Below are 23,583 nucleotides of genomic sequence, written 5' to 3'. Positions count from 1 at the left end.
AAATTTAAGATACTGCAATGGTTTTCTCAAGAACGAAGATACGAGGTTTTTATTCCGTCACCACCAACTCATAACCAATACACGAATCATCGAAAAATTGGCTAGAAAGAGCACATTCAAAAGCATATTGTATGCCCTAAACATGCGTAAGGACCTTATTATAGTTGACGTTGTTGCTCTAACCCATGCTCTGGAACCTTCTACAAGCTAAACATACACAAGGACCTATCGTATTTCACCAAAATACCGAAATTCGATCACTTCTTTGACGCCCACAATATTTGTGCATCCTTTCGTGGCGCTTGTAAGCTATGAGCATCATCGGAAGGATCCTACAAATATGATCCTAGTTACATCTCTATGTCGTTCCAGCAATTGAGAGCATCTGCTTACAAGCATGATGATGCCATGCAACCCGACATTAGGGAACCACTTTGAGTTGTGTTCTTGGTTATTTTTCCGAGAACTCCAGACAAGCTGCTTTTTTGGTTCTTTGCCTGCGATGCATCACAAGTCCGTTTACCGGGGACAGCCATGCTGCGAGCCGATGTTTGCCATTAAAGTGGCAAACGATGGATTATTTATGTGATTTTCTTTTTCCAAAAGTGTCATATGTAAATGAACAACCTTTTTCCGAAGAAATTGAGCAACGACATCACAGCATATTTTGAACTTTCAATGCACAAAGTAGATATTATTTGCTAGTGTTTATATGAAAGTAGTTTGAATTTTCCATAGAGCAGTTCAACATATTAACTTCAACACAGAGTAGCATCAACTACAACGTCAATTGCATATCGTTCACCTTTATACATGTGTAAATTTTAGTCTTCCATTTTAAATTCCACCTCGCCTCAAGTGCTTTGGGTCATTTCCAGTAAACCGTTTTTGAAAAATGTCTATGACAGACGTAAAATGACCCTGATGCCAACAGACCGCGCATTAGGAAGGACGTAAGATTCTTTTTTCGGTTACAGTTGCTGGTGTAAATGGATGGCGCCGTCAATACATTTTCGTGTGAAGCTCGACTCGACGAAGGCGATTCAAAAGGATTTTCTTACAAGAAAAACTAAACAAGCTCGATGGTGGTATGCAAACCAAGACAGCAAATGGTCCGTAACTTTCTTTCCAGTTTCAAAATTAAGAAACAACGGAAAGGAAAGGGCGACACTTCAAATTTCAAACCAGCAAGTTCTGTGTCCACTTGAGAGGCACGAAAAATGAACCACAGACTGTTAACCACTTTGTTGCGCTGCTTCGCCCGGTGCTAATACATGCAGGGCAGGAAAGATTTTACGATGGTTCTGTGCGAAGCCGAAGCTGTGGATAAAACCAAATCCTTCGCGCAGTTAAAATGGTTCGTTACAAAGGATGGTCCATACTCCTAGCAATGTCATAGGCTTTACCCGAGGCCCCAACCTTCTAAATTGGATTCGGAACAGTCCCTAGCAGGAGAGCGTATTGCTATAAAACATAACATTAGCGTACGAGAAGAATGTCATGTTAATATGGTTATTTCTCGGTATTTATAATATACGAGTGGCGCTTATTAAAATTTTCCTCGCAGAACCTGCCATTGGAGGTTGTCGTGTCGCATTCTTCAAGCTTCAGTTCGTTGCGCATTTGCGTTCTTTTTGCAACGGAAAGGCAGAATGTGTGTGCGGAGAGGCAAGAGAACAACACATTTTTAATATCCACGTACCTACACGTTGGGTCATATGTTTTGCCATATCACTTGTACAACAAATAGACGTTGTCATCGAGTGAAGAGTGGGGAAGACAAGAAGGCGGTTGTCAAGATGGCTATTGTTGCTGGTGCCGCTGTTTCTGTCGGTGACGCCAGAAACCAAATCCCGTAAGACGCCAACAAGCGATGTGCTTAAGACCATTAAGCAGGCTACGCGCCTGCTTAGTTAGCAGCTAGCGTTGTGATGAGTACATTAAAATTCATATTCATCTTTTGCCAGCCTTTTCGTTTCGAATGTCTTGCGCCTTGAAACCCAGCCAGCTCCAGTATGTCCAATATGTGCAGGGCAATTCGAGCCTGTGACGTTACGGAGATGATGGAGATGACTGTTGTGTCCCAGTGTCCTTGCTCGGAGCACGCGGTAATGTTTATTACGAACCATGTTGAATATTATCAAAAATTATTAAATGCCTTTAGCGTGCTTTTAATGTTGTGCTCATAAACAGGCAAAGACGCGTGGCAAAAAGATGCTTTTCGCAGAAGAGCGGATCATCAGGATGCCACCGATGCCGAGCGAACGGATTTTTCGAGTCGCTTCTCAGTGGTTTGTTTTAATAGCACACTGTCAGGTAAACCTTTCTCATTGCGACGAAGGCATGGGTGTCTTTTAATTTATGCAACGAAACGCACATGAGTTTGGTGTTCAAGGCTAACGTGCCTAGCACCATCGAATATTCCGATGTGTAATTGGGATAATTGTTTTTTTGCACTTCACACACAAATGAGAAACATAAATTACGCTAATACTATGCCTTAGATTCATTTATTAAACGTTCAAACTAATTGATAAGCATAAATCTGTTGTTACAAAAGTACAACGACCATCGTGAAACGCGAATAATTTTGATTGGTAATATTTATGAAAGGAAACAAATATATTTATCACATAAATAAAAACCTATTAAAGTCAAAAGGTATAAAATAGTGTATGAAGTTAGTGTGTTATCTTTCATAGTATGTCTACCGTCTTCACTACAGTTCCAGATAATAGCGGTCAATGATTTTAATGTATCTAATGTGCAATAATATGAGGTAGTTTTATTGATAATCAATATAAAATCTGTCGCCATTCTCCTTATCGGGTTTGTCTCTTCCTATCGCGTATCAACGTTTTTCCTGTTCTTCCAATCACTAATCGGAAAACATGCTGTTTCAATTCGTACATGCAAAACGAACAAATGAAGCACGCTGGCATTTTTTTATTGAATTGTCTCTGTGAACATTTGAACAGCTCAAGCCACTTGCCAGTAGCGTGAAGAAAGGTCTTCTTTTAAGAGGAAACATGTTTCACCAAAGTGGGTGTATATGGACATCTGGTCCTGTGTGCTCACTAACTTTCATATCGGATGCAGATGCGATGTCTGTTTAGCTTGTGTTATTTTCCAAACATATTGAAACGTTTTGTCTCCATACACAAAGCTACAGTAAGTTGCGTATATTGCTAGAGGTGCTGTGCGCTTTTTCTCTTTCGCTCTTGCTTTCTCTTTTCCACTTTCTCTATCTATGGGAATCTATTTGTCGTTCTTTTGTATACAAACATATACAAAAAATATTGCTGCTTTTTTGTTTTTTTGTGGAATAGTTATGAGATATTATTTTCATATTTATACAGAAGATTTTTTTAACACATAATTGGACAAATTAAATAATTAGGTTGTTCCCGTAAACTACAAACATTCGCTTTTGTCTAGTAATTTTGCAGCCAGATGGGACGTGGCCGGATTTTTCGTCAACTTAAAGTTATGAATTCAAGGTAGTTGCAGTTGGTCTCGAGTTGCACTGTAGCCGATTAATCGGGTGCTATTGACAACTACCACACATAGCAGCAGCATCGTATCAGCAAAAAACACTATCTTCACGGTGATGGTACCATAGAAAACGTACCTGTGTAGTATGGAAGGAAGCAGGAACGTAAAGAATGGTATCGGAAGAAGAAGGAAATGAATTAGCTTTTCGACCACGCCGTAAACTTGTTATAAGATATTGGGGTGTCAATCGTCTGACAACCTCTAACAAATCTTTTGGAGAACCCATTTTTCTTCGGATGCTAGGAATTCTATTTTTCTGAGATTATTTTCGGAGGAGCTTGATCCTTTTATAGTAGATACGTAATGCATCCCCACTTTTCATTACGGCCGTCTAGCCTATTACTGGACCGACGGACGGCCATGGTTTATTTATTTTTATTGTTCATATCGATTGAACACTAAGAAAAGTGTTTATAAATAAAAACTAACACATTATATATGAAAAATAACACAATATTTGCGATTTTATATTGGCGAAATTCTTTGAAAAAATCTCTACATTTTTCCATTCAAAACCGTGAACTTCACTATCACTATCACTGTGACTTGATACGATTTTTTGTTGTTGTGGAAGTGTACAAGCAAACAAACTTTTGCAAATTTGATCTGCTAACGAACACACTGACAATAACTACGAAATGCTTCTAGAATTAGGAAAGGGATTAAACTCGGTCAAAAATCAAACTAAGCTCAACACGGTGAAAATAGAGGAAAGCACTACAACAAGCAGAACTACTGGCACCGGACTACTTTTTGGGTATCAATACGCGAATTGTTTAAGTTATGTGTGTGAGAAAGACATCGACTGCATACACTGATGCTTCGTCGCAGTTTGCAGTCTTGCGGTTCAATCGCCAGCATCATGAGTAATGGTGGGGAGGGCTGCAATAACAGCATAACTTCATTGAAAATTGCTTAACATCCCGAAAACCACAGCGTGGGTGTTTTTTGTCCTTGCTGTTGGTAGGTAGGTAGTGATGCTGACCGTGGAGCGATAAAACGTTATTCGTTTTGCTCCTTCGTCGGATCGCTCTTCAAACGCATCCTGGTTGCGTAGTTTAAACAGTACTCAAACCACGGAGTTGCAAAGATATGGTTGCTAAGATCCGGCGTCGGGAAAGCGGTTGACGAGAAGAGCGTGGTTAAAGCGTTGCTATGCGGAATGGTACACGACGCTTTTTACGGACGCCTGTACGGATTAAACAAACACACGGTTTGTGCGGATTCCAAAACTCGCCGCCCATTCCCTGGCTGTTGTGCCATAGGCGGTGGCAGAGCGCACGAACCACTAAATTACCTTCTCTTCAACTAGTACGAATGGTTGCTGCATTTCCGTTTCAAATCGTCCTTTCCCCGGTCATCCCGTCAGGTATGGTCAGGCGGTCTTAGATGATCAGAGTAAAATTCAGTGCTGCAGCGGGTGCCAGCTTAGCATTCGTACATTTCTCTCCACAATCGTCATCGAGGTGTAGTTGCTGCAATCAAAACCACAACTGCACATAGGAATAACACTCTATTGGCCCAAATGTTTGTTGTTTTAGTGATATTTTCGTTACTAAACGTTCTCGCGCACCCATATCAAAGATTGCTTAGATTGTTTTGTTTATAATTCTTTTTGCATGAATTAGGTTTTGCGCCACTGAATAGTGTTATAACTAAAACATACAGACATACGAGTGTAAAATTCCATTAATATTATTCCATAACAAATCACCGAAAATGCTGTAGCCTATTTAAGACGGGTACTGTAATCCTCAACAATTAGATACACTGAACTTCAGGCTTCATTGTTGTTCGTTTCGTTTCAACCAAATGCGGCATGATGCTGTGGAAGCTTCATTTCATCCACCGTTCGCGTCCACCCAGCCCTATACCGCATGTAGATCATGAGCGCGTTTCGCATTCGAGTATTTCTTAAATTCGGACCCAGCCACAGCAGCAGCTCGCCCACGGTGTGCAATAACTGTCCCGCGTTGCATACTCTCGCATGGCGCGTCGAGGGTACGTCGACACGGCCGCAAAGTGGGCTCATGCTGAACGCCCCATGTTTACGAAAACGGTCATTGATAAATTAATAAATTTTCAGAATCGGTACCGGTACCGTGGTGGAAAAGTTTATGGGCTGCCCCACCGCACCCAGCCCAGCCCAGCGGACCGTACCGCAATCTACTACCGTGGAATTCTATGCTCACGCCGATGCGTCTTGCGTGCAACCGCATGTTTTCAATCTCTTTTTCCCTTCCCCGGGAAACGTTTACCGAAAATTCCAATTGAAAAAGATAGCATCGAATTAAAAGGTTGGTCGTACTCGTAATCGAAGTAAATTGCGGATAATAAATTTAAATGCTGCTGTTTTGTTAGCAGCGCACGGCAGCAGCAGCCAGAGAGAGGCGAACGAATCTAGACGAGTCCTCCAAAAACCGCACGGTGGTGCATCCAATTTCGCAAACTCTGACTGCTGCATTGTTTGTTCACAGCCAATCCGCAAACCGGTAGGCCGGTGATCGATGATTATTGGCTGTGCAGTTGCGCCCTTTCACATCGTCGACGGTACGTACGGTACGATGCAGCGCATTGGGTGTCTAGGAGCGACCGAAGTGCTGTTAATGATTTAATAGCTGACCGCTTTCGGTACTTTCTAAGCCGATGGTTTTTCCGATGGCAGTTTTGGTAACCTTACGAGCGCGCGTTCGAACTATTTCAGTAGCCGCAGTAATCGTCTGTCATGCCCTGATTTGCTGACTACACCGTCGTTTGTCTCGGTAAGCAAAGATGACGTGACCTGTGACACCCAAAACAGTCGCACGTGAGGAGTGACACTGTCTCGATCGAGGGCGATGAGGAATTTAAAGAAAAATAAATGAGCCAACAAAAATTAGAACAGATGAGCTGCAGGCGAAAAGCCTTATAGGACACACCGTTTGGGCCCGTTGGGGGGCTACGCAGAGAGAAGAACACCGAACACGAAATGATTTATGCGATGTTTGAAGTAAAATATAGCGTTTGCAACGCGCTCGGGGTAGATGGGCAACGTTTTCAGATTTTTTGTGCCGTTTGTTGTTCGGCACACGCTTGTGAGACGCGTCCATTCATTCGAAGGTTTTTTCTTGTTTGTTTTTTTTTTCACTCTTCGTTCTGCTCCTCCGTCTCGTAGTAGGTCGTAGTTAGCCCGCCGCTATTGTTGAACCTATTATTCATAGTTTCAGTTTTCTCTGCTCCTTGCTCGTGGTCTCTGTCACGCTTCCTATTACCGCACAACACGCAGTTCGACTTTGGTCGGTTCGTCCAGTTCTGGCCTGCCGAAACTGTCTTTCTCCCGGGCTCTGCTTTGCTGTGTTTTTTTTCTTCTATATTTTACACCACTGTCTTCCACATCCGACGATCGCATGCTCTGAATGCGCTAAGATTTAGTCATACCTCAGCCTCGCGGATGGGTTTACGACGAAGAGGTGGTCGTTGAAGCACCGCACCGACGGCTGATGATGTTGGTGGTCCAACAATGTGAATGATATGCGCGTGAGAAACTGGGACTATGTTTATTAGATAAATTGAGTATTATTTATTGCTCTAACTTCGCCTCTATATCTCTAACATATCATCCCACAGTAAAAAGTGCTTCTGTTTGGTTGGCGGGGCGTCATGAAAATGAGAAATGAGATGGCAAACAGCTTGGTAGAGTTCTTATCCGCAGTTCTTGTCTGTTTAACCCTTGGAAAACATCATTTCGCCAAACTAGTAGCTACCGACAATGTGTTTGATTGTTTTCGGTAACTTTACTGTTCAATGTTTACATAAAAAAATCGTGACATTTTTAATGCTCTTTTCATCCGTTTGAAAACATCCCAAAAACATTACGTTTCTTAATTTTTTTTTTAATTGTTGCCGGCCATCCAAAAATAAAGTCAGAATATATTGTTAAAATTGTTACAGAAGGCTTTCACTCGCTCGGACAAAGCTCTTGTTTCCGGGTCATTTCGCACAAACGCCGCGACTGTTGAAGCTTCAAATGAAAGGGCGCTGCAAGAAATATTTATTATTTACATATTTATCAATTCCCGGTAGCCATGTTTTAAGTGGCAGCTAACTACCGGTGAAATTGATTTTCTGACAGTCAAAGCAGAACCCGGTAAATTATGTTTTCGCTTAGACGCCGTGGTGGTCACTTGATCGGAAAAGCGCTGAGCACTGGAATCCAAAGTGAGAGCGTTTGTGTGTTGCCGGGCGCTCGACGACACCGCAGCAAAATGCACGCACGATCGCATGAGGGCAGCATCACCGTGGCTATTAATTGCGTATTGAAAACAAGTCCTGCAGGGCATTATCGAACAGTTTGGTAGCTACTACACGTTCCTGCTACCTGGGCAACCCAAATGCGAAAGCGCAGCCTCTGACGGGAACCGGACCTGTCAACATATGAGAGGGTATAAAAATAATTATGAACACTGCGGCGACCCTGCTCGATGAATCCTGGCAGCCGCAGAAGGGTGGTCCATCGTTCAACCTAACAAAAAAAAAACGTAAATAAATAACACATGTGGCAAAGATATATATCCTTCAAATTGAAATACAAACAATTACAAGTCCTAAATCGATTTTCTTCAATTAAGTCTACCAACTAGCTGTCCACCCTTCGCCGATATTGTCGGAACCGATAAAGCATGAACGAGGTGTGTTGCTGAAAAATTCAATTCAATACCAAATATCCTCGGACTACCGCGTGAAAAAGGCAAGATTGGTCGAGTGCTTTTCATTGTTGTTTAGTTAACATTGCAATTGCTTCATTCTGCGTTGGACACAACTCCTGTTTTTGTGTTTCTTGTGGCGAATGTGGCGAAGAAACAAAAACAGAAGTGTGGCGAAAGCTCTTGTTAGCCAACACCTTGCCTCTGCAGGGCTAGGGCTATTGGTGTAACCAGGCAGCCAGCAGCAGAGCGCACAGTATCACCTGACTGGGCGATACGTTAACTAAAATATGGCAAATATGTAATTGTATATCCTCCTATGGTTTGATGGAGATCTGCATCGACATTATATTACTTAAGAGCATTTAATCAAAATAAGACATAATAGATGATTTCGGGAAGATTACTCATTTAGAAGCGAGGCGCAAAATTAGGTTTTTCCTCGTAGGTATTTCCGGAATCGTAGGAATGAACGTCAATGTCATGAAACAAAATATATCAACAATTTAGTAGCCAAATGACACACCAAAGAGTATCCGTTCACGTTAAATAATTTGATAGAATAATTTGATTTGAATAAAGTACCATCCACGAGCCACGAACCCAAACAGTCATACTGCATTTAACAGGTCTTAGCGCTCCCTTTATTAGCGATAATTGACTCACTTTTTGTGCATAACCGGTATTCTGTTGAAAGTTAAACGCAAAGGGGTCGGTTCCAAAGATCCGCTAAACTGTGTTGAAACGGTTCGAAATTGGTTGGAATGCTCTTCTCTATATATTTTGTGGTATAGTAGAAGACTTGCAAAAACGTATAGGGATGTTAATAAATACGTTTATCGGAACGAGGTTCTCCAGTGGGCATCGTTCCTGAGTTGGAAATGGTTACAATGTTGCCTGAATGAAAACAGAAAACGGATATCCCTAAACTGAATCCCAAAATATACCTTCCATTGAAGAGCCGTCTAATGTGGATGCTATTGGCTCTTATTAGTTTTAATGAATCTCCAACCGATTTCGGCAGTACCTTTCATGTTGCTCTGTTCTTTCTGTTGTGAAATAATAGCAATAGCTGGTTGCAGGAACAAATCTTTATAGACTTCAAAAAAATCCTACTATGCCGTTAGCGATCCAAAATATCGTATTTTGTTGTTCAATGTAAAGTAAAACTACATCTAGTTAGTTAAGTTATAGTTGTGCAATCTCCTCAGCTACGCGTTTCTGCGGCAAAATGTGTTTCGGGGGATTGTCGTAAACGTATCTAAGCATTATGAACTAGTTATTTTTCAGACGTAGGATATTTTTAGACACCGCAGGTCTTTGGTTCTACGAAGCCATTAAATTCCTACTAATTACGTACAGTTTATCATCTTCCTCTTGTCTAATTGGAAACATACTCCACACATGGTTTTCTTGCAATCTGTTCTTTTTTTTGTTATTTATGCCCCTATGTAAACATCCGGGCTTACAATTTACATCCATCTAACACGACGCTAAACATGATTAACTATACTACCATAGGGACAAGATTTGATTGGCGTACAACAATCTTTTCGGCATGGCTGGGGAGTGCATTACGCCGCGGATATTCAACACTTCGCGACAAAATATGTATCTGTTTGGAGAAAAATGTATCGTGTATTGAAGGGTGTTACAGAAAATTGAACCTTTTTGCATTAATTAAAAAAAAAACTTGTATGAGTTAGTGTGTGTGGGGAAATAATTAATAGCACTTTCATTAACAGAACAAAAAATTCCAATAATCATTGTAAAAGTGATTAAACTATCAGCTATTCGTTTGTTGAACCCGTGGCTAGTATGTGTTTTACCAAGTAAGGTATTTTTGAAAAGGTTTAAGAATGCATAGTCCACATTGCCTAAGACAGAGGCAGATCGTAAATAATAAGAAAGTCAACTTTGTAGTCTTCAGCATGTCACGTTTGGAATGTGTTGGTAGAATATCATATATAAGGAAATTTATTGTTTTGTATGCACTTATTTGACACATGTGTAATTCCTTTAAGTGGGGTGCAGCATTGTGTTAGGAAAGAATGGAAAGCGTAAGTTCAATTGCTGGAAGGCGAAGGGAGTGCATCAACTGATGGCTTCTTTTAGTGTCGTCCGTAAAGTACATAAAACCCCCACCATTAAGACGCAATAAATTCGATTGCATTGTGGTTTTGTTTATTACATCATCACTTAATGCATTTTACATATGCTGCAGTTTATGGAAAATATATTTCTACAATTAGCATCATAAAATGTGTATGTCAAACAATTTAAAATGAATGTATTTAAAGAAAAATATTTTAGATTTGATGTCTTAAAACCTTATTGGTTCTTCAATCAACCGGTGGCGTTATTCTGCAAATTTATTTGAAACCAACATCATAAATAATTGTAAACTGCTTTCAGTTATTTGATTTCTGGCGTTCTTTAGTAAATTGATTTTCTGAGATTTTCAGAGTACATAGATTATTTAGTGTTAGTTTAATATTGTAAGAGTTACACACATTAGGATTTTGTTAACCACATCTCTTATCTTTCATTTTTATCCAAATTTTAAGTGTTTCAATTTTTTCGTAATGCTGTCCTCAACAAGAAAATAATACTTGGATTAGTTCCCGAATATCTGCCCAATCAAAAGCAGTTGAAATGTGTTGAATATATTGTATTTTGAACAAAAACTATGTTAACTGACCAGCCGACCTATATTTGTAATACGCGCGGAAATAGAAACACTACCAGACCAGCTCTCTACCAGATTTAGCATCGTGAAACATAAAATCTAAATCTTGGTGGTGCCTGATGATGTCACGGTTTATGAAAACCGTATTCATCGATAGTGTCAAAAATGTGCTGAACTGGTTTAACACTGGTGTTAAGCTTAGCTGGCTTCAAGTATACTGATCCAGGGATGGTTGTTTCGGAACTTATTGAAAGATAGAAATCACGTAAATGGTAGCATAAGCATAGAAAAAATCTAAACATATTTTTTATGACAAATAATCCATCTGTTACCAACCGACGAGTTTATCGTGGAAAAAATGGTCACCAAACTGAGAACGAATAACACATATTTTCAAAGCGAGCTGTGAAAATCGAAAAAAGAATCTTTCTCTAGCTGACAGCTTCTGTGTAGCTCATCGTCGCTGAAGGGGTTATTTCAACGAATGCTCCTAATTAACATACTCTCGGCGACAGGACATATTTCTTTCCATGTGTTAGGATGAAGATTTATACAAAATTCTTTACATACCACCGCATGTGTGTACCAATAAATTAAATTAATTATTCACCTCTTTCGCTGAACTTTTGCATAGCCCAGACTCAATCCCACTCGCCTTTCTCTCAATACAACTTGAAACGCATAGAAAATGGCATTCACGGTTTGTCATAAATTAATTTTCATATTTTTTTCATCAGTTAAAGATGCCTGAAGTTAAGACATGTTTGAAATTTCTCGTTCACCATTTGCTTTCCTTCTTCGTTTACAGTTCAGTTACGTACTGCTGAGAATTTATTATGCCGTCGTTTTGAATATGTATTGCTTGCAATACAAGTAGAGCTTTACTATCAGTTGACGTGACGCTAATTGCCAAAAGCCTTTCATCCTTTTTCATACTAACACTAGAAAGGGTTGGCAAATTTCTGGAATGATAATTTTACCCATAGGCACAGGCCGAGTGTTTCTGCTCTCTTCTGAGAAATCGTAAACAAGAGATGGTGTTATATGTTGATGGCGATTTAGTTGCGCTCATCTGCAGCGACGTTCTACGGACATAAAAAACAACCTTCAACGTATCCATCATTCACGAAAATTGTTTTTTTCGCAATTGAATTGACCATCAAAACGTTATATTTTTGTTTGTTGATGATGAGATGAGGAAATCTTAAATTTCCACATTTTATCGTGGTCTATAAGGCGACTCAAGTCAATTACAAAAACTTAAAATACACCTAAGAAACCTTACCCGTGCTGTCCGATGTCATTCGATCGCCTGTGGACCTGTTATAATGGCTTAGCTTAGTACTCTTTTGTTTATTGATATTTTCTGTAAATGTATTGGAAGTTTATTATGTATTTTATTTGCCTACTTTATACTATTCATTTGAACGCAATTCCGTTATCGTGACGCAATGTTCAAAGTTTTTACCCATACATATGGGAAAAAGAGCCGATTCCAAAAACACCGGTACATATTTTCAGCAGATATAAAGTTTTTCTGGTTTTATGAAAGGGTAGAAAATGATGCTTGAAAAAAAGTTTTATCGCTCGGTTGAGCCATAAATTTTGATTATCCGTAGAGATTAATAGTTGTAAATTTTAAAAAGTTACCAACTCTTGAACTCCACGAAGAATGTATTACGGTTGCGCATATGTCATCCATTGCTTTCAAATACAATCCTGTAAAATTTTACTGAATTCAAACGCTCTCATCTGACAGTGTAAAGAAAGGAGATGGAATGTTGGTTGGAAGGTTGGTTTTGTAGCAGGACTCTTCACTAGCCAAGGGACGCTGGCAAACGTTAGTGGAGAATGAGTTTCGCTTCAACTACTCCCGGGTGACCAATGGTCAAAAAAGTGTTAGCCACTACCTTCTGACCCATTCCTACACGCTACCTCTGTTACAAGGATGAATGAATATCCCTTCCTGCTAGATTTGAGAGATCAGGGTGCGTTAATTAAAGCGGCCTGTCTCGTTATGTCAGTATTTGTGTGCTCCCATATGTAACCAAAACCATCCGTGCAAAATTTAGTCGATCTCTGCTTTGCATTGCAGTGTAAGTATGTAGGAAACGTGACCAGTGTTCGGCAAAAAGTTCCAGATATTTATGGACATAACTGTGGTATTCGCTTCATTGGATAATGAAAATGTTTGGTGCGGAAAAAGCTTTCCATACAACAGCCAAATTATTCTCCGATGGGAATTGTATTTTTTGAGCAAAGGGACACGAAGGTGAAACACGAAGATAGGAAACAAAAATGCCTATTTTTAATTATTGTAAAAGTTGAAAATTCTTGTAAAAAAAACCCACATTCATTTATTCAGTGTTAGTTGCTAGTTAATCGATAGAGAATTGTCATATTTCACATTTGCTACGGCCAACAGTTTGTTGATTAATCGCGCTGTTTTTTTATAGGAAAACCTATCGAAAAATATTGTCAAGTTTATTGACTTTTTATCTTCATAATTAACCAATTAATTGCAATAAGTTTTGCCATCCTGTCGATTAGTTAAAAACGCTTTTGAGTAAAATGTTAAAATGTAAAGCTTGTGTAACTTTATATTTTCATGTTGACTTGCACGATTGTAAATTTTTTTTGACAAGGCTACATTGAAAGTGTTATACAATTTAATACGCAGTTAATGCATTGGTTCTTATGATAACTGTATACTTATTACTAACGGACTCCAGTCGATTTTAGATCAAATTAAATTGAAAAATTGTTTTCCCAAGTATTGATATGCGTATGGCATTTCAAATGAAATATGTTTGCTAAGCTTCATCTACGGCTGGTGGCATTTCTCATCGTGTCTTACCTATCATCTGTATCATTGATAGCACAGTTGAAAAACTATCCAAGTAGGTTAAATGTGAAGCATAACGATAATCAAACCGATTTATTTTCATAGTTTTGCTGTAATGCGGAAAACGTTCACCTGTTAAATAGACTGTTCATTGAGAATCGTGCACATTGATGGAAGATTAGGCCATGTTGATTTGCAACTAAATAAAATCTTGCTGAAATGTGGTTCCGACGCGGCAGAATGATCTGTGGGTCAATGCTTGTTCAGCAGTTCTGCTTATCATTCTGTCACAATCATGCAAGACGACTTACCTCTTATGCATGAAACACTAAGGGCAAAGGCGCCCAAAGAGAACGAAGTTCTCACCTATTTCGTGGCATGTATCCTATAGTAACCTCTGCTGACCTGCGATATCACATCATCGACAGTCATAGCGACAGTCAGCAGTATTACAAAATTAATGACGCAGCGAACTAACGTGTTTCTATCTGAGGAAAAAACATTTCAATTTAAGTATATCGAACTAACAATTTAACTAAGGGTCAAAATTATTTTTTATTCAGATGGTCCGGCAAGTTAACTATTAGCCAAACTAAACAAACATAACTTTTTTCTTTTACATTATTTAACATTCTATTTATCCACGATTCATAATTCGCGATCCAGAACATTTTATCAACAATAGCTGATTTCAATTATTCAGCTGCATGTGACGCAATCATACTATTACATTTAAATTCAATTTTAGATAACTATTATTCCTGAGGACTAGATCGAAAATTGTCTTAATGACAAATATAATAATGTAACCAGGGCCAGAGTATATTTTCAATACAATCTGGTATCATAAAAATGCCTATTTTTATTTTTTAAAAATGCCTATGATTTTGTGAAGAATGTTCATCTGGAAGAACGTATTCCTAAGAGTTAGTTATTTATATTTCAACGATGAACATTGATGAAATGAAAATTGAAATTACAAGGTTTTTACTTCAATATAAATTCGTATATTTTTTGTTTAACTAATTTTATTAATTTTGTAAGTTAAGTGTAAGTAAAGTTAATTTTGACATCAGCAGGTTATTGTAAGCCGTCCATCAACAATCCATTAAAACAAACTAGAAGTTGTCAAGTATGAGAACGCAACAAATGTCTACTTCATGGGTCACCTGTTTACAAACCTATAAATTTTATGCATTACTTCCAAAGTTATATGCGCTGTACCAACTACATATCATTAAGTTCATTCGTGCCGTGTTTAAACCAAATACAGCTATTGCCCTTCGGCGTGAAAGGTCTTATGTTTTTCGCAAAACATAGCTATACGCATTCAACGGAAACCAATTGTATACAACGTTCGAAGGGTAACTGCACAGCAGCAAACGGAGTACATCATTTTTGCGTTTCTGAGCTCTGAAGGAAAATCGCATGCAGTTTTTCTATGAACGTCAATATACCCCTATCATAAACGCATTCGATCGGATTCCGGCGCGTCTACAGTTAAGTAAACGTCTGCTGTCTGCGCTTTGGACCCATTTCTACACGATTCAATTCTGCTTCCGTTAATATGCTCGCGAATGTAATTGTTTTATATGCCTACAACAGATTTTTTGCTCAACTGTGTAGCAAAACCACGCTTAGTTTTACATTTTTGAGGGTCTAGATCCCATCCTACTATTGCGCCTCGTCTCTAGATAAAAACGCGAACCCTGATGCGCGACCACCTCGTCGCTACTGCGTTTTACGCGGTTTTTCTCGCGATTCGCGATTTTGCCTGAGGAACTCATGCCACATAATTTACATAGCCTAATGTGAAACATGGCTACAAAAATGATGTTAAATCATTTGAATAATATGCAGAAAAATTGTGTTTTAAAAAATGTACATCGCTTTTAAAACACTCCAGTGCTTCTCTACTTATTATTGCCCGCCTCATGTTCTTTGTAGTTCTGTTGCCGATGCATCATATAGTACAGGCATCACTCGTCAATGCGTTCACTATAGAGCAGCTGCTGACCGTTAGAGTGCAAGTGAGCGAAACGAACAAACTCGATACTCGGCCAAGTTGAGTAACCTCTTTCCAGGGCATGTATCGAAATGTATCCTTTCGCACGTCGGCGGCTTGAAATAACAGCATTGCCATTCCGGTTTCTGAGCGCAGGACGCAATGAACATTTAATGACGTATAAGAAGCGCTGATGAAGGCAACCTTTCCATACGCGCGCTAGTATGTATTACAACATACTGTGTAAACGAAAATAATCTGGAACGTCTGACTTAAAGGCTTTAAGAATTTTGTAGCATTTTATGAGATGTAAAATATCCAACGGGTCGATGTATCCGATGATTATTCGTACATAATGGGTGAAGTCGTATATCCTTCATAACTACTGAATTTGATTTTATGTTAAAACGAATAATGAAATAAAGTTATGGAATGTTTACAAATCACCAAGGTTTTAAACACCAAAACACTAAATTCAATTTTATCGTAAGCGTATAAGTCTTAGGGCCAATTTATTGGAAAACAGAAAACGGCATTTAGGCCAAACCGCTAGTTGGCTTTTGATGTCGTCTGTGTGTCGACAAAACAAGACAAACCAAAAAATATTAAATTTTTTTTAGATTAGAAGTGAACAGCAGTATTTCTAATCTAAGGAAAACGGACCCGGTCGTATTTATTAGCAACGAACAGCTATTGTTATTAATAAAACTTGAACAAAAAATCTTGAAAAAACATGAAGTAAAACAAACTTTACAAATACTTATTAATTGAAACTAAATCCAACAGTAGACTACGCTAGTAGTCTTTTCCCGTAATTGCCTAACTACAAGCAGCTTGAACAAACGGCAAGCAACCGTTAACGGCTAGCCGTTAGTTTTATTTTTGTTACCCTATACTCTTGTACATCGGCGTGGAAACGACCATGCATTATTTCGTTTTGTTGAAATGAGAAAAGATTGTATGTGCTGGACACAGCTGCCCGGGAAGGATTCGCGATGCAAATAACAACATTCCTTGAATTTAGCATCTTGAGTGCATTTGCTTGTTGTCGAACTTTCTTCTCACAGCGTGTTATAAAAGTCGAACAAGAAACGGTGTGCATTGATTTTTATACTTGTTGAATCCCTTTTCTCCAATGCCGCTATTATATCGCCAGTGTTTCTCTTCGTTAGCAACAGTATTCCCTTTGTTCACCGAACTAGAGCTACAAGAGTTTATTACATTTCTTGAAGGGGCTGTTGAATATTTTAGGCGCATAGCATATAAATCCTTTTTTATGGTTTGAAAAATTGAAAACACTGCTAAATAGATTTTTGAAAAAGTTTGTCATGGACGCTTCAACGAAATGGCTAATGTATGTTGAACGTGTAACTTGTTATAATATTTTTAATTATATCAGCAGTTCGCTTCCTTCTCACCATTGTTCACTATTGTTGACCAAATTATCTCTTTAACAAAATAAAAGTTCGTAGTTCAGCAAAATCCCATTAAAATATGGCTGCATTTCAATAATAAAACATCGACTAAATCTTACGAACGATCGGCATTATCAGCATCTTGAATCTGATTAATAGCTTCGGCCTCGTTAGTTCTGTGATTTATGATGAATCATTACACCACTTTTTTAAACTAATTTAAATATGAGGACTATGTTTCATAGCGGCACTGATATACGTGTCACAAAGTGGAAAACACTTCCATAATGAAGAAACACCGACAGCATTGGCTGCAAAATGCGGGTCAAGAGTTGTGTGGACCTTAGAGCGGCACATGTGGAGTCTTTCCTACAACACCTTTATTTGCTTTTTGTGGCAGTTTGCTACAATCTCATGTCTATATAGAGGAAACCATCGTTCGCATTACGGAAACGACATGCCGAGGAACTCGCTTTCGGTTTGAAGGTACTTCTGAAAGCAGAACACTGGGTTCTGCTTTCAGAAGTGGTACCTCAAATCACTGATAACCGAACGAAACCTAAAATGAAATACTCCTTGTCCTCGAACTTCTGCTAATACTTTTGAAGAAATAATGTGCGGGTTAATAATTTATTATTGATGAAAATTATGCCTGTTTGTTATCTAAACTTAAATTGTTACTTTCCCGATCCGTACCCATCTGCTGAATGATAATTTGTAGCAAATGTGGAATGTTCTTTTAATTATATAAAAATCTATTTTGATTCCAAAGATCCAAAAAGGCGAAATGAATTTTACCTTTTTGGAATGTGATCACAACCTTTATAATTCGTTAATTCGTAATCACACTAAGTATTTATTCATTTATAAACAGTAACAGTAATTCATTTATAAATTTGAAAATTATTCCTATAAGATTATTAGGTCAATTGTCAACTATTGGTCATCTAGTTATTTTACTTTTAATACAGTTTATGAATAACATTTCGTATGGAAGAGCAATATTATTGCTGGAATAGAAGGGCAATTTCAAAACATATTTCATTGGGAAAATGGCTGCCCAACTCTAAACGAATCTATTCCAATCCACCAGATAGAGGGTTTGTAGAGCTTGGTACAGTTCTAATGCTGGCATTGTAAACGAAGAAGCTTCCGCTAATGTGGGCAGAAAATGTAAGAGGGAACCGTTCAAGAAACCATCACTACATGAATACATTCGTTGTGAATTGTGATAACGTTGAGGAGTAAAAGCAAGCAGCACCGAATGGTACCGACAGCATGTAGCCTATCACTAATGCGTTGCCATGGAATTCTGTTGCTTGACTGTTATTCCTAATTTGCAACTGTAACAGGAACTGCAGCAGGTCAGTTCCGAGAAAGATATATTGCAAAAATTACTTTCCCAAGATGAATTCGATGAGAGACAATCGTAAATTACCGGACTGTCATGTACCGGAGATTTCTCACGTCAACCTTGTTCTTTAGCTTAGCTTGGTCGAGCGATTCACAAGCGAGGTTTGGAACGTTCCAACATGCCAGACAAAGACATCTTGCTTCCAGTACCCGACACTGTCAGGCGACAAGATCTGCCGAATGCATTAACGAAAAGTGCTGCAGTTACAAAATTGCATAGACGCTGCTTTCAAATGCTAGACACCTCAGAGGCGAAAGTTACACATTTGCCCTAATCTTTTCCACTTCACTAAACAACTAGATCCTCGCTCTCCCAGAATGTGCGAGACAGTGAAAACCAAATCCAATTGGAAATGTTTCGGGCTTTTATAGTTTTTGAGTAGCTTTGATTGAAGTTTCAAACTATTGTTTGAAAAGCAATGATGGTTTAAACATTATTTTTCTAAATTAGTTCTCTTTTTCATCTACTGTGATCATCATGTGCCGTAATAATAACCTGTGTAAAACAACTTGTTTGATTTTATCAGCTTAATTTCTTGTAAACATAAGAATATAAACGGGTGGTAAAGATGATCTTTTAGTGTCTGAAGGCTTGCTGTTTGGGGTTGAAATCAGGCTTGGGGGAAAAGATAGATGAAGCAGTCACCCTGAACAATATCAAGATGAACAACGAATTTTAAAAATAACGAATAAGTAAAAGCATTTTGCTGTTTTACAGTAACTTTTGCAATTTGCAATTTTGTGATGCATCATGAATGTCGCATGTGAACTGAACTGCGACATTCGTTCATATTAAAAGCATAAGCTATTATCCTTCAAGATCCCGCCTTAATTCTCCATCGCCCTCCAATAGAGGACTGTTTTTTATTGTACTTGTTTTTAATCTGAGAGGAAAGGGTAAGATTTGTGATATGTACTTTTTTTAATTCCTAATCTTGTAAAATGCAGTTTCGCGTGTTAGTGATTACGTTTACATTAAATTACATTACATTACTCATTAATATGTTAGTAAACTTCTGTGATTACAATTTGTATTATCGAGCATCGAACATACTGGCGATTGCGTTCTAAATGTTACATACAATATCGTCATGCATTTCGTCATTAACATGTTCGAAAAATTAGCCTTCGGTATCTCAACTTAATAACAAAGTAGCCGGAAACATTATCCGTAGTCATCAATTTTCAACTAATTTTTATTTTCTTTTCAATCACACCTTTATCACAAGCTGGTCATTTTGCTATGTCGAGTGCCTTTCATTTCCATCATGATTTCATCATAAGACTCATTTTGGCATGATGAAAGAAGCGCACCATCATGCGGAGCACTTTTGGATGATGAAAAAAGAACGCCATCAACGCGGAGCAAGTTTGTTTAAGTCAAAATTGATTAAACATCAAAACGAATTGCACTGATCTACCGCCGCCACATGCTTCAGGTTTTTTTTTGTAAGATATTGCTGCACTCTAAGAGCGACAACACATAACAATCTTCATCACTTCTACTTTACGGATAGGACGAAAACCTTGGATACCGTACACAACTGTTTATTATCTGAAGGCATCGAATTATCGTCATTCATCAGTATGTTATCATTATTTTGATTACAAGTAAAATGATGTAATCATCCTACCACTGTTCGTGACTTCCGATAAACATAAGTCAACGACGATACGCGTAGTAAGTCAATGATGACAACGATATATAGCGTAAATGTTTGAGAAAGTGTTTTAAAAAAACTTCCGCATGATACGTTTATACATTGCAATCGAGGTGATGATAGTATAATCAGAGTAGTGTCAAAGAGAGAATCAATCACTTTCACTTGCAAACAGCATGAATAGTTCCATCTCTCCTTTTTATACCTTAAGGGACACATTAGCATTTACTTTCAAAAGATTATAATTTTTAATGAAGCGCCAAAAAATTATGTGCACATTTGTTTATAAAATAGTGGCGGCAAAATGAAATATTTATAAACCGTGCCGAACCGTTCGCACCACTTCTTTTAGCACGAATGTGTTTTGTGAAGTTCGTGTCTTCCTTCCACTTTTCTACTTTTGGAGCGCTGCGCGCGCCTTGTGAAAATTGTCCGAAACCTTCATGAATAATATTTAATATGCAGCAATTTGGATTCGTTTGCACTAAACAATGAAACAATTAATTCATACAAAGTGTAGATAATTAAGACAAAATGTTTTTCAGTTATCTTACGCGTAGATTGTGCATAAACACATTTTTATCTGAGATAACTCAGCCACATCCACGAAGCGAGAATGTAATATAATGTTCATGTTAGACAATTTTTCATTCAACAGCATGTGAAAAAAAAAACCATAAAAATTTGTTGAAACATAATTTAAGGAACCAAAAGCCATAATCTAACAATCAATTTGACCAAGGGTTGTTGCCAACAGTTGTAGTGCGTATTTTTAATGAACTTGGTCAATTGTCTCTTGCAAAAAATTATGTTTCAAAAGATATTTGTGAAATTGATTTTACCGGGCATGCAACTTTATTTCCTTAAAATTCTTTTAGTGTCCCATTTTTGACAAACCTCTGGAAAGAGTGGCCAAACCTCAGCCATTTCAAATTTGATGCATTTTTTACCGATAAACCCAGACCGATGCCGCTCCAAATGTTTGGCCTCTGTGCACAATCTCTCAATTGCATCGACTAGTCACCCCATCATACTTTCTCTTACTATCACGTGTGCCCGCGTGGATGTCGTCCAAAATCCTTGGCAACATGCATGAACCTATATTACTTCATGTCCCCTTGAACCTCAGACATTCAAACAAAACGTGCTTCGACGATTCCGGGATACCTTTCGCAATACGTAGTTGAAGCTCGTCGAATCCGTTGGATATCACCAATTTCAATTGCTGAACCATTGTATGCGAGGAAGTAAGTTATTAGGAATTTGATGCCGATAACATTAAATTAAAGCACTAGGGGAGATGCTACCCAAAATTCAAGTTTGGCGGATCACGCGGACTACGTCGAGGCACACCGCGTATGTCTGACATATTAAAGTTACCATAATACTCGTTCACATCCTTCGTGAAGATCCTAACGAGGTGATCACGCACGCAACACCCAAAGTGCGGAAAGCCCCAACATGTTATATCGCTACCCCATTTGTTATCAAACCGGTACAGTAGGATATCAAGAAATCATGGATAAATCACATTTGAAGAACTCAATCTGTAACAGATTTTCTAGTTTCGCTTGTCCATGTAGCATATAAGTGTGCACCATAGCTCGCCGTAAAATCGCAGAATTAATTAGAATAATCAAAATGTTCACCGCGACTGAATCGTAGCCATGGCCGGTTTCTTTACGAGAATGTTGACATTAATCAAATATGCATGAATTGGCACTTTGGGACTTTCTCGCTCTCGACTTTTTATTAATAGAAAAGTTATACGCACCATCCATAAATCATGCATAATAATTTGGTAACCTTTTCTCATGGCACCATATAACAGTAAAATCGGTGACAGCTGATTTTTTACCAATATCATAATCAACTATATCATCGCTTGGCGTTGTGTCGTGACTTAATAATTTAAAAAAGTTTCCTTAAGTGTTCGGAAAGTAGATAACATTTACTACCGTACAACTGTTTATCTGGTGTGTACCTACGATATATTCAACTCAGACACTTCTGAGACTTGACGTATACTTTTAGTGCCTAACTAGCACCGGGACCAGTCACTTGCTTAATCATAGGCACTCTCTTGTGGCTGTGTGGCTTCATAAATATGAAAAAACGCTAAAGAAAATTTGAATTTTTTATTGTGGTTGCTCATGTAAATAAAACATAAACATCGTTGTTCGAAGCCACAGAAGAGCGTATTATACTGGAAGTGCCCGCCATATAAAGAACGAAACTGGCCAATGAAACCCAGACCCACGGTGTCGCCGCAGTAATGATTTGTTGTCGCACTGTTGACCCACACAAACGATCCATCGACACATTGGACCTCTAATAAAAACACGCATACCGTACCCAAATACAGGGTCCTAAAACACAAACACACATGTATAGCTTTGGCGAGGCACGCAGACCACAGACATTATACGAGATTCAATTGGCCCGCTATTTCCGTACAATCTGAACCAGGGGGTGAATTGGCGATGAAGTTATTTCTAGTCAAATTAAATGCTTTATCAGCCATTCTAACATGACTCGATATTATAATTTACAAAGAATAAATTTCAGCCAAATACATAAATTTTGGCTTATTGTCTCCAATTGTGTGTGAACGTTGGTTTTTGTTTGTCATCTACTAGGCTGTTCCAAAAGTTTTGAGCATCAATAACAGAGGGCGCCGCTGCTAACCTAACTTTTTTTGTTACACAAGTATCGTGCAGTGGTTGAATTTTTATTTTTGGAAGCTTAAGGAATGTTGTTTGTGGATTAATTGCAAACTAGTAAAACAATAAATTCTGAATATTATTGTAACCTTTTAGACCAGCTGAAGGAATTCGTGAAATAGACCCTGTTTACAGAAGAAAAAGATTCTTTTTCATCAGGGCAATGCACCGGGCCACAAGAGCTTTTGGACAATGGCAAAAATCCATGAATTGTAGTTCTAATTGTTGGAGCATCTATTGTATTCAAAAGATTTCAACAGAAGTATAATGATATTCAGGGAAACTATACTGACATTTATTTCAGAACATAAAATTGTGTCTTTCTTATCGAACCGCAAAACTTATTGCACAACCCAGTATCTGAGTTGTTACCTTTATCTTCCTTGTTGTTAAAATTTGTTGCTGACCATTCAAGCCAGTGTTTATGTTGCATGTATGTGTGTTTTAAAAAACCAAAAATTTAAATTTTGAGAATCCGCAATCGCATTTTATTTTCACATTCTACGAAACTTCTTGTTAGTGTTTATTATCACTTAGTGTGCTGAAAGAATAAAGCGTTAAAATATGAATTCAAATTAATTTCTCCATATTTCAT

The 23,583-nt window shown here is 38.2% G+C and overlaps 1 protein-coding gene across 1 annotated transcript in view; it reads left to right on the top strand.

The window, feature by feature from the left end:
- The window catches only part of LOC128268925 (ankyrin repeat domain-containing protein SOWAHB), a 60,923-nt gene that overhangs the window by 13,893 nt on the left and 23,447 nt on the right, over positions 1-23,583 (top strand). The window lies entirely within an intron of this gene.

The sequence above is a fragment of the Anopheles cruzii genome, chromosome 2 (genome assembly GCF_943734635.1).
Source record: "Anopheles cruzii chromosome 2, idAnoCruzAS_RS32_06, whole genome shotgun sequence".
In the NCBI taxonomy this organism is placed as follows: domain Eukaryota; kingdom Metazoa; phylum Arthropoda; class Insecta; order Diptera; family Culicidae; genus Anopheles; species Anopheles cruzii.
The sequence above is the reverse complement of the archived record's forward strand: the minus strand, read 5'-3'. Positions and strand labels throughout refer to the sequence as shown.